This window comes from Chenopodium quinoa, unplaced genomic scaffold (genome assembly GCF_001683475.1).
Source record: "Chenopodium quinoa cultivar QQ74 unplaced genomic scaffold, ASM168347v1, whole genome shotgun sequence".
Classification (NCBI taxonomy): domain Eukaryota; kingdom Viridiplantae; phylum Streptophyta; class Magnoliopsida; order Caryophyllales; family Amaranthaceae; genus Chenopodium; species Chenopodium quinoa.
The window spans coordinates 1,646,277-1,659,175 of record NW_018744069.1 but is presented as its reverse complement, the minus strand read 5'-3'; positions in this window follow the sequence as shown (position 1 = coordinate 1,659,175).

The window sequence follows — 12,899 nt, the reverse complement described above, 5'->3', positions numbered from 1 at the left end:
AAGAGCGTGACCAGTATCCCAGAAAATCCAAAAAACCCCCGAAACAAAAGGGGGATAAAGGCTAACCTTGAGAAGATACAAGCGGTAATTGACATGAATCACCCTGCACTGTCAAGGAAGCACAAAGACTAATAGGTAGCCTGGCGGATTTGGGGAGGTTCCTCGGCTGGTCAGGTGACAAATGCCTTTACTTCTTTCAAGCAATTAGGAAGAAGACCAGATTTGAATGGGGGGATGATGCTGAGGCGGCCTTTCAAAAGCTAAAAGAGCACTTGCACTCTTTGCCAAGGCTTGTTAGCCCTCTTCCCAAATATTCTTTATATATGTACCTAGCCGTCTCGGATCATGCTCTCAGTGTTGTTCTCCTTGCTGAGAGAGACGACATTCAGCTCCCGGTCTATTTCATTAGCCATGTTCTAAAAAATGTTGAGCTCCGGTATCCCATGGTTGAAAAATTTGGCCTTGCTTTATATATGGCCTTCAAGAAATTGAAGTCGTATTTTCTAGGCCATCCGGTAGTAATTAACACCGATCAGCCCCTCAAGCGGCCACTGTCCACCTTGGAATCATCCGACAGAATGTTGAAATGGGCTATTGAAATGCAAAGTCTTGAAATCAACTTTGAACCTAGAAAGGCAATGAAAGGTCAGGCGTTTTCCGACTTCATTGTGTAAATGACACGACCGGTTCAATCGGATAACATTGATCAGGTTTGGAAAGTGTATGTAGACGGGGGCTCGACGAAGAACGGTTGCGGTGCAGGAATTATATATGAGTCCCCTGAGGGGGACAGATTCGAATATGTACTGCGGTTTAAGTTTCAAGCCTCAAATAACGAGGCGGAATATGAAGCCCTGCTAGCCGGAATTCGCATGTGTAAGGCAGTAGGGGCAACTAAAATTGATGCCTACTCTGATTCACAGTTGGTCGTTAGCCAGTATGGGGGAAAACATGAGGCAACTCATCCAACTATGATCAAATACCTTCAGGCAGTCAAAGAAGAGGCCAGGGCACTTCAGGAATTTTGTCTTAGTCAAGTGCCCAGGTCAGATAACGACCAGGCGGATGCGTTGTCCAAATTGGATTCATTGGCCTGCTGTGATACGCCTCGGTCAGTCTTTTGGGAAGTTCTTGAACATAGAAGTATATATGAAGAGCCCATTGGAATCCTGGACCAAAGCTCTACCTAGATGGATGGCATCCGGGCATATTTAGCAGACGGCATACTTCCTGATTCACCACAAGAAGCAGCCGTCATGAAGAAGGGAGCAACAAACTTCGAGTTGAGAAACGGAGAGCTCTTCAAGGCGGGTTTCCTTAAACCTCTATTGAAGTGTGTTACCCCAGAAAAGGAGAAAGAAGTTCTTGAAGAATTGCATGCTGGATACTGTGCCTCTCATATAGGCGGCAGGTCCCAAGCCATCAAAGCCAGGCGACATTAATTTTGGCCTACTCTTGAAGCAGACGCTAAAGAATTGGTGAAGAGATGTGACAAATACCAGAGGTTTGGCAAGCTTATTGACCGTCCGGCTACTAATCTGACGACAATTCACAGCCTAGTCCCGGTTATGGTGTACGGTGCTGAAGTCGTCTTGCCCATTGAACATTACGAGCCGACTCTCAGAGTTATGCTTTATGATGAAGAGGCAAATTGGGAGGCCATGCGGCTAGCATTGGACACCCTCCAAGAACGCAAGGGCAATGCTGCCTTACGCCATGAGATATACCGTCTGAGAATGACCAGAGCCTATAAAAAGAAAGTACGCAAGCGTCCTTTGAAAGTTGACGACTTTATGTTACTTAAAATGGAGGCAACCGGTAGGGCCAATGAATTTGGAAAGCTAACCCTAATTGGGAAGGCCCCTATCAAATTTATGAAGAAGTCAGGGATGACACTTATCGTCTGAAAACTCCAGATGGCCGGCGTCTACCTAGAACTTTGAATGTAGATAACTTGAAAAAGTATTATTTCTGAGAAATGTAAATTTTTTATAAACAGTGAGTCCATCAATGAGAAATCAGGCTTTGTTTGCAAAAATTATTTTGTTATCTTTATAATTACTTATCCGCATGGGTTATTCTCATATGGAACTTTTGCTTAACTATCTAAGTTTGACACTTAGTGTAGATTCAATGATATAATTACTTATCCGCCTGGTTTATTCTCAGACAGAACTTTTGCTTAACTATCTAAGTTTGACACTTAGTGTAGATTCAATGATATAATTACTTATCCGTCTGGGTAATACTAAGACGGACAACTTGTTTAACCAACTAAGTTTGATACTTAGTGTAATTTAATGTTATAATTACCATCCCGCCTGGGTAATACCCAGACGGACTAATTGCTTAACCAACTAAAATTGACATTTAGGGTAAATATGATATCGCGTGGCCAATGGCCAGCTTGAAAAAACTAAGTACAAAAACTCTTAGTGGCTATACAACCGGTCTCAATTAAGTCTAAAGGCAAAAATAGCCGGATAGTTGATTATTTTATAAAACCGCCTGTCCCAACATGGACAATGGTGTCCGGCGACGCCCCTCCGGGTGCAAGCGTTGCAGAGAATAGGCTCTTCGTCAGTTCTACGTACCTATGCAGACGACAAAGATTAAACGACCAAATTGGTCAACTCATAGCCGTCTGACCAGAGTAATCTATGAGAACAATTAATTTTCCGAATACCGGATGCCCTGAGGCATCAGTCGGTTCCCGGCAGTAGTTTCCACTTAGATTACTTATTCCAAAGTTGCACTCTCTCTCCCAACTGGGGTAAAAGATTTTGTGTAATGGCTATGTAACAATTCTAGACGGAATATTACCGTATGGTTAAGAGACACGAAGCACCCGTTCTAATGGCCGGCTGTGCACTTGGTTTAGGGAAATCATCATTGTGATTGATTGGCCTTAAAACACCTCATACTTCTCCATGTATCAAGTGTTTTCAAGTCAATCAATCAATTTGAAATGAAACCAACCACATAGCCGTCCAGGGGCAAGAGCACCCGGACTGCAAATTGTCGCATGCTTTTTTAAGTTAGGCGAAATATTAAAGAACTGCAATATAAACGCAAAATTCAAATTGAAAAATTCAAACACAAATATATATAATTAACCGACTGAGTCATAATACTTCATATTAATAATGGCACAAAGGCCAGAATAATTATTAGCCGGAATAACATCTGGAGAAGAAGCAAAAGAAAATGATTGTTAACCAACTCTACAGTTGGTAAAAATACAAAATTACTCGGCATACAAGCCGGTAAAGAAAGGAAGTTTGCATACTGCCGCTGAAATTGGGGAGGAGGACTCAAGGCTAAGGGGGAGGCTACTGCTCCGGCTGGTCTTGGCAAGTTGGGCCTTCATTTTGCTCTTCCTCCGCCGGCTCCTCTGTGTCCGAGACTTCATATCCCTACTCGGCAACCCAATCTTGGAAGCGAGGCGGAGGAGCCTCACCCAGCACTTGGGCATCATACACCTCAGTGGCGTAATCATACCTAACTTTATAGACTTCAAAGTCTATATCCCGGTAGAGGAGGCTCAAAGTGATCTTCAGGTGGGCTGCGTTGTCCCGCTCATTTTCTTCCATCAGCCGTTTTTGCTCCTAGGCGATCTCGTCCGATTGCTTGTTCCGCAGATTGACGATCTCGACCCCCAGTCGGGAGACATCTGCCCAGAGTTCGGTGTTTTCTTTGTCAGCATCATCTAATGCCTTGAGTTCAGATTGAGCATCCTTTAGTTTTTGCTCAAGGTCATTAGCCAGGCTGCTGGCTTCATCATTTGCAGCCCTCAAGCTCCGGATCAGCTCCTCCTATTTCAACTCTACTGCTTTAATCTCTAAATCACACATATAATTAGCATATTCAGCAGAGTTGAGATTTTCAAGGGCCCTCCGTTTGGCGTCATTTACCTCTTTCTGTTTCCGTCTGAAGGGCCCTCGGAGTCAGTCCACTCTCAGCATTACCTGAGAAAAGAACAGCCGGATAATGACTTCTTCAGGTATTGAATTCTTCTCTGACCGGGTCAGGGTTAAGGTGAGGATTCTTAACCTCAACTTGCTGGCCCATTATCTAGTCGAAGTCCACTACCTGCTGATCAGGTATTGAATTCTTCTCTGACCGGGTGAGGGTCCTCACCATTCGTTTTGCGAAAGAAGCAAGATTTGGCTCGTCGGATGTAAGATCTACACCAAAAGTAGAAGTATTTTGTGAGAAAGAAGCAGCATAGTTAGCATTCATCCGTTGCCGGCTGCTGACTGAACCCCCGGAGAGGTCTACCTTGGTCTTAACTCTCATGAAGTTAAGTGGCCAAGGTATTGCAATCTTTCCCTTACCTTGGGTTTCCGGATTGGGCCTAGGAGCCTCATCCTCCCCGGTTGTTGCCGCACCGGCTGCAACATTAGGTGGCGGGCCACCCTTCGATGTCGTGGATGCATCCGACGCTTTCTGCTGCGAACGCTCTGAGCCTTCGCTCAGAATCTTCATTGCAGCAAGGGATTTGCCACCGGTCATGGGACGATCGGTTTTGGAAGAAGAGTTTGATCGTGGAGGGTCCTTTCTAGCGGCCTTAGCAGCCGGAGCCTTTTCTAGATCTTCTCCTTGCCTTTAGAAAAGCTTGGAGAAGGATCGTGGCACACGTTTTGTAGAGTCCTGCAAATTGAAAAAGTTAAGTATACCCAACCGGCAAACTGCCTTTGTAAAATATATATATATATATATATATGTATATATATATATATGTATATATATATATATATGTATATATATATATATATGTATATATATATATATATATGTATACATATATATATATACATATATATATATATACATATATATATAGTCAGGCGGTCTTACGCCGCCTTTCTTGGAATCTTTGGCTTCTAAAGCTACTTTCTTAGCAATAGCAGCCTCCTTGCGTAGTAGCGTCGCTGACTTAGCCGGAGTTTTGGCCGGATCAACAATCTTCAAGGCGTCGGCTGCAAGAATAAAATAAAAGTTAGAAGAAATTATGGAAAGTTTGTAATGTAAAAAAAATCACAAATATTCCGGATGTAAGTGGATCTACCCTTGGGAAACATGGGACTTAACCCACAGGCGGACAAGAAGCATTCGTCCGTGAAGTAGTCCAGGTGGGGGATCCAGTTTTTTGGAACTATAATATGAGTCCCATCCCCCATGGGCTCAGTAGTTGTTTCAAAGAAACCCGGCTCCATTATTTTCTCCCGGCCCTTAGTAGATATCTCCGGGAGAAAGCATTTCCTGCCCAGAAGAGCTGGTTACGTGTTGTACCGGCGTAGTGTCCGGTTGTGTCTCTGAGTTGGAGAAGAAATCAAATAAAACTCATCAAATGCTGGGGCAAGGTGGAAAGAGTATACCATGCCCCATGACCGCCTGGTGCCTTGCTCAAGTAATGCATATGAGCGAAGGCGGAAAAGCTAGGAGCTATGTTCTGGATCTCGCATGCGACAATGTAACTAAAAATTTTAACCCATGAGTTGGGGGTGAGCTGCCAAACTCCCAGATCATACCCCTTTAGGATTTTCCTAATCCCGGTATGGAGGGGGAATCAGAGGCCGGCTTCTATGACCGCCTCGTAGCAGACAAAGTAGTGGTCTGCATTATCAATGTCATCGTCCCATGCCATTACTGCGTCAGCAGGCGGGACCATAATATCTCACCCCTTTCCAAAGGGGTGCTTCTCTTTGAAAGCCCTAAAACCAACCTTTAACAGGGCAATGTCACCCAGCAGCATTCTAATCCTTTTAGGGTTGGGGTTGTCAGCGAATTTAGGCGGCTGCTGATAGTCAGCCGCAAAGTTATCCTGGTTAGAGCCAGAAGTTTCGGCCTTAACCTTTCACCGGCCTCATCATCGCCGGATCCATTAGAGGAGGCGGCTTCCTCACCACCTCCCTCTCGTACGCCTGAGCTCCCGGAAGTAGAGGGAGTCTCTTCATCAGAGCCGCTCTCCTCCAAATATTAACGTTCCCCATCCGGAACAATCTCATTAGCTGGCACTGCCATAGTGCGCCGGCTCCTGGACCTCTGGTCGTCTGTTTCATTCTGGCCATTGTGTCCTTTACAGACGTAGAGAGGGAGTAATTCGGAGATGAGCACATTGATTCTGACAGTCCAGAAAAGGCACCCCCTGTTCTAGACTCAGCCATTCTGGGGACCGGTTGAGTGTCCTAGGCAGTGCCAAGTGTGTGGATTGAGAACTTATTTTTATTTCTAAACTATGTATACAGGTGGAGAAAGAATGTATACAAGTTGAAAAAGAGAAAAGCTAAAGATGGTACAGGCAGTTACCTTATTTTAGCTCCGAAAAATCTGAAAATAACTACAAACGGTGAACCGGGTGTTGCAACGTCAGCACGCGGAAATCCAAATAACTTTGACACAGACGAAAGTACAGAATCTCTCTCTAAAAATCTCTCTTTCTCTCTCTAGAAAGTCAAATGAAAATGAAGTGAGAGAAAAAAGGGTGGGGGTAAACTTCTATTTATAGAAGGTGAAAACAGGGGCATCCCCGTTTGAAATTTAAATTTTACTATACGTTGTTACTGTTCACCTGTGATAGGTGGACACGTGTCACATGCCCGACGTGACATCCACGTGACCCATGTGAGGGGCAAATGTTTAGGGTAAAAATTACCATAGACAGGTGTCCCAATAAGAGAAGGCCACGTGCAAGATCAGACTGACTCAAGTGGCCCTCTAGCCATTTGACACGTGGCTCCTTCAGATAGATTCTAAAATGGCGGCCTTACCAAGAAGCGCCGTAATTCGGCGTAGCCCACCAAAACCTAGGTCAAATGACCTAGATAGGGGCACTCCCACCAATGAACCTATAAATAGGGAGATATTTCCCCATTTTGGGGACACGTTCAATCATTTATTACACCTACATTATTTCTCATCAAAGAAACACCTGAGCTTGGAATCCAAACAGATCCCCACCTAAATTTCCGTACTCTTTATTCTCTTTAAAGTTACTAACTTGATCATCGAGGCGGAGCTCTAACCACCCGGAGTCTCCATTGTTTTCTAGGTACAACTCAGCCGGACCAATCTTTGTGACGTAACTCTCCCGAGGGACAAAAACACCCAAAACACGAAATATTCGTTGTTTTGTAACTGTCAAGTCTCGTTGCCAGCAGTACATGACTAGTGTCCCGAGGGAATCCAAAAAATCCCCGAAACATTTGGCGCCGTATGTGGGGATAATCGTCCGTAATTGCAATAGATGGTCAGACACCTAATGTTGGACCTGGTCAAATTGGACATATAGAAGATATAACCACAAGAATCAATTCTGATGATCCTTTAATCACCACATTTCCAGAGGCCGAGGATCTACCAGTCACTACTTCCTCTATAAAAGTGGCTTTGAGTAAGCTTCAAAAGGAGTTAGAAGAAAAGTGGTTGTCCACTTCCAGACACCCGTCTAGAAGGGTGGAGGACGGCTCTCAGAGAAGAAATCAGAGCAAGGCAACAAATACTGATCTAAAGATGCTAGGAACACTCCCTTTCACCGGCTGCGTGGTCGGACTCCTTGGGTGCCACGAACGAATATGTCAAGGCTCCCTGAGAGAACCCAGTTGGCTGGGAGGTAGGCCAAACATCCTCAGAGGGAAGTTCTTGAGCCCTCTAAATGCTGGAAGGATGCAAGGGATTACATCCGGCACAAGCGAAGGGAGCGGGCTGCTCAATCTCACATGGCTTCCACCCCTACAATGTCGGATGAATTCTCTAGCCACTCTCTTTCCAAACATACCAACACGGCCAGGACCTGTGTAAGGCAGACTTCTCGTACTTTAACTCCCATTCCCGTGCAACCAACTTAGCCTATTCGGTGTCAGATTCCTCAGAATTTGAATGCATTTTTGCTGCACATGTTGAGGTTTGGTGAGTCCGACTCAATGTGGAAACAAACCAAAACTCAAGACCGCACTCGAAATAAATAAAACTACAAAAATAATTAACTTAATGACAAGATTAAGATAATAAATATACCTTTGACGCGTGCTTCGCCCGACAAATAGGGCTCTTACTTGAAAGCAAGCCTCGTTAATACGACGACCTCAAACGATGATCCAACCACAACTCGAACACCGACTAGGTCCAATGCTTTGGAGTTAGAAGGCCCGATTGAAACCCGAGTAATTGAGTTCAAAGGTTTTCACAAAGGTGATGCCTTTTTCAACTCTTGAGTTCAAAGGTTTTCACTACTAGTGATGCCTTTTCCAACTCTTACTCAAGTGAACAATCCCATGCCATGCCTTGGCTATTTATAAGCAAATCTTCCTTGTGAATTCCACTCATCTTTTAATGCGGGACTTTTCACAAAAAGATCCCATATGAAAAGATTGATGAATTCAACCCTTAGTTAAATAAACCAAGGAACAAGTAACAAGTTTCACATGGTAAGGTGAGACCACTTTCTCACTTGGTCCCCAAGGCAACTCACATGCATTGTGAGCTAACCATGTGACACCTAAACTTGATCCCCTAGTTGGGTTCGGTTGGGCCACTTTATTTTTTCCGTGTCAATGAACCGTCACCCGGGTCCACGGTGCCTTGCTACATGAGGTGCCACCATGGCGCGCTGCCAACGTGGCACACTGCCACTTGATGGCTGCCATGTGCGCTGCCTTATGGCGTGGTGCCATGTGTTCTGTCACGTGGCACGCTCCTATTTGGCGTGCTTCCCTGTTTTTGCGTGGCTAGGGTTTTTACTTGTTACTTGAAGCATTTTCCCATCTCGCCAATTCCTAAATTTTGTCTCGACATTTGAGATTCTCCGACGCTCGGTTTCAACGCTCCAAGCTCAAATTTCCAACGTCTAAATATAAATTACTCGGTCCACTCATTAATTTCTTCCAAATTAATTTGTCGCTTCGGCTCATTAATTGTTTGGGTGTGACCCTAAGGGTTCAGTTAAGATTAAGTTGTAATATTAATTATGCATTAATATTACTGATCGAAAACAGCCTCCACCCAGACATTCCGGTCGCTTGACCTTACTGAATATATTAGCTTTCTAATAATTCTGAACCCACTATTAGAATAATATACTTGTTCGAAGGATGCCATTAATTTCAATCTCCCACTTGTCCTTCTGGACCAGTGAGTTTTTAGTGTATAGCCCTTTTCCTATGTCACTTATTGTCTCTTCATGAACTATAGGGTAAAATTATTCGTCATCCCTATTACGTCCAGAAGTGTTTCTCAAAATCCGAGTTTAACTGTCAATAAACAAATAATTTCTAAAATCTATTTAAGCACGGCCATGCATTTTCATAGTCTCGCTCTTCGAGAGGCCTTGTAAACACAAAGACATGTTCCCTATTATTAGTAGGGGGACATTCTCAGTCTTGTAATGTAGCATTTCTTACTAAGAGGACCTAGCCGCCCGATTGCCTTCGATATAATCCCCATGTATGGCAGACGTTTGACCAACATCAAAACGGACTAGTACTCAAACAAGAGACCTCACAATACTCATGGTCGAGGAAAAGAGTAATAATGAGAAATATACTTATGACGATTTTGAATATTTTAAACTATTCTTATAGGTCGATCAAGTATGGTTCTAAACCAATACCCATGCAAATGATTTATGTCTTCGTAGCACAAGAAACGGTGCTATAAATCATACTACACGTACACTAATCTCAATTGGTCATTAATCGTCCACCATTTAAATGACCTTGATTAGGGATAATTTTCGATTAAGATATTTAATGTTCACTTAATAGGTGTTTCTTTATCCAAGACATTGTCTTGATACCTTATTTTAAATATTCTTTAAAATCGAATGGACTCATTATTTAATTATAAACCACAATTAAATAGTTTTGTGGAATATTTAGGAAATACTTTATTCCACTATGAAACTTCACAATGTTTCATCTTATGATAAATGGTTTTCCCAACTGTTTTTTAAGCGCAATACTCTTCATAAAACATTCATAGAAATCATACCTATATTTGATATGCTTGATTTCTTTCACGCAATTTGTGGATGTTATCGTTTACTTATTGCATATGTTTAGTTGTAATTACTGTGCTAATCTTAGCATCTTCATTACTGATCACTTTCATAATAAGATGATAAAATTTGAGAGTGTCATGGAATATATGTGGTTTAGGATTTATTGTCCAAGTGATGGCTCCCCACTCATTTTCATGATTGAGATCTTCAACTTGACAACCTACAATCATTAACGTTCAATAACGAACTTTCCATAGAACATCTTCTTTATTATCGCTTTTAAGGCAAAATATTTTCAACATATATTTTAGCTGACTTCCTGATGATGCTTTGCTTAGGTTTCACACCAAGCGACTCACAATGATTTGGTATAACCTACTCATTGCATCATATTGTGTTTACTTGACTACTTGTGCATTCTTTTCTTGTGCATAACTTATGTGTGCTTACACTAACTCTTTGTTTGACTTGTGAATGAGTCTAAATAAACTAATTAATGACTAAAGGACTTTGCTTAATTAATTAATTAATATGAGTCTAAGTAAATTGATCGAACCCGAATTAATACGACTATAGGATTTTCCTTTTAGAGTAAAATACTAGAAACAAATCCAGACTAATGTTCCAGTAATGGATTAGAATTTGGCTTGTGGTGCAATACACTAGAGTCTAGGGTTATGCGACAGCATTGTCGCATGACACTGGGTCTTGGCGTATGGAGACAGTCCTGTTGTTTTGGCGACAATCTTGTTTCTTGCTCGAGTCTTCACTATGAGTCTAATTAATTAATTTATTAAATGACAGATTAAATATTTAGTCATTAATTGAGCCTAAGCACATAGTACCATGGTCATGACATGAGTTAAACTTGCAACTTTCACTCACTATTAAAAGTACACACTTCATGTATGTTTCACCTTGACCATGTCTACAGAGTCTTGTGTGCACATGTTTTCCGTCATTTTTTTAGGGGAGGGGGGAAGTAGGATATTAATCCTCCAAATAAACCATACTTGTTTAAACCTTATACTTGATTCCAAAAAATATGCACCCTATTTTTAGGGGTGAAAGTTCGGTTTTTGGTTTGGATTATATCCCAAACCGAATCGAAACCGAATTTATTCTATTTGAGATTTTTAAAACCGAATCCAATCCATATTACTTTCAGTCAAAACAAATCCAAACCATATCTAATTCATTTTTCAAAAAATAAACCGATCCAAACCAAAATTTTTGGGGGCAAGAGTTTAGGGTTGAATTTTCAACTTTTTTAAGCTAATTTTTATAGATCTGCCTTTTTTCGATTATACATTTATCGATTTTATATAAATTTGTTTCAAATTATTAACAACATAATGGCCTAAATGTGTCAAAATATTATCACAAAATTTATTTTAACATGCAAATAATATCACACCATGAACATTCATATAGAATTCTAGATCTATCGGTACTTAACTTTACCAAAAAATTTAAAATATACAATCTATAAAATAAAAGAAACTTAAATGAAAACCTAGGATAAATAACTTAAAGATACAACTTTGATTAAGCTTTTCACCATTCACCCGTAATTTCTTCACCTACTTCTTGACGGAATTTTTATGAATGCCCATTTTAGGATACTTAAAGACGATATCAATGAAGTAGTGGTCGGAGTAGCGACAGTGGTTGCCTTCGTTTAAATAGAGAAGAGATGAAGATGATATTATTTGAGCATGAGAAAGAGGGAAGAAGAGGACGAAGAAGAGAGAGAAAGAAACTAAGACTACGAGGAGAGAGAAAGAGAGAGGTCGATAATGAAAGGGCTTAAGGGTTTTTTGCTTTTATATTAGAGGTAAAGGGCAGCTAAAACGGTTAGGGGGATGGGGCTTATGTAGTTATGTGCAATATTTGGGCCAAAATTTGGTTTTATATTCGGTTTTTGGTATTTAAAAACCCAAAACTGAATCCAAACTATAAATAAAATTTTTCTATTTTCCCAATCCAATCTAAACAAAACTAAAAAAAAAATCCAATCCAATTTACTACTTTGGTTTGTTTTCGGTTTGGTTTGGATTTAATCCGAATTACTTTCACCCCTACCAATAGATACAAAGTTAATTTGAGTGAAGTCATCAAAATAAATGGTTTAATTTACAGTACTTGGTCAAGAAGAGAAGGCCGTCTAATCAAGGACAATGCTTTTGTTCAAATATCAGCTTTTGATAAGCTGATCCTTCAAAAGAAAAAATCTAAGAGGATAATGGAAATTCAAGAAGATGCCAATGAACTTAGGCAAGACTTGGCCAGTGTAACTGAAATGGTGAAAGCTATGGCTCTTCAAGTCAATGACCCTGCGAAGTAGAAACATATGCAACGAATGGAGGAAAGCTTGAACAGGCTCTCCAATGACTAAAAGTTCTAGGAGATTATCTCAAGGGGTATTGATGGATAAGGACCCTCTTCCGCAGAAGTTTAATGCCTACGACATCCCTAGTTTCAAACCTACTGAAAATCCTTATTTCCAATTAAGCGCTTTTGAAACCATAATGAACATTAAAGGGATTAATATATAAGAAAGTCTTTCACTCTTTGTTCTCTCTATCTCTTGAAATTATTTTCCAACCATGGCTCTTTTCTCTTGACAAAGAAAAGATTTCTACTTGGGATGGGATAGTAAACGCTTACATTGATAGGTGCAAATGTAACATTCAAGTTGAGCTGACCATAGAGAACATGAAATTTTAAAACAAAAAGAGAATGAGGGTTTTACATCCTTCTTTAATAAATGGTGGGAAACTTCTACTAAGATTGTTGAGGTGCCTAGTGAGAAAGAATCTGTAAGGAATGTCATTAAGAACCTCCAATAAAAATATTTTAAGCATCTCAAATATCAAAGTAATTTGAATACTTTCAA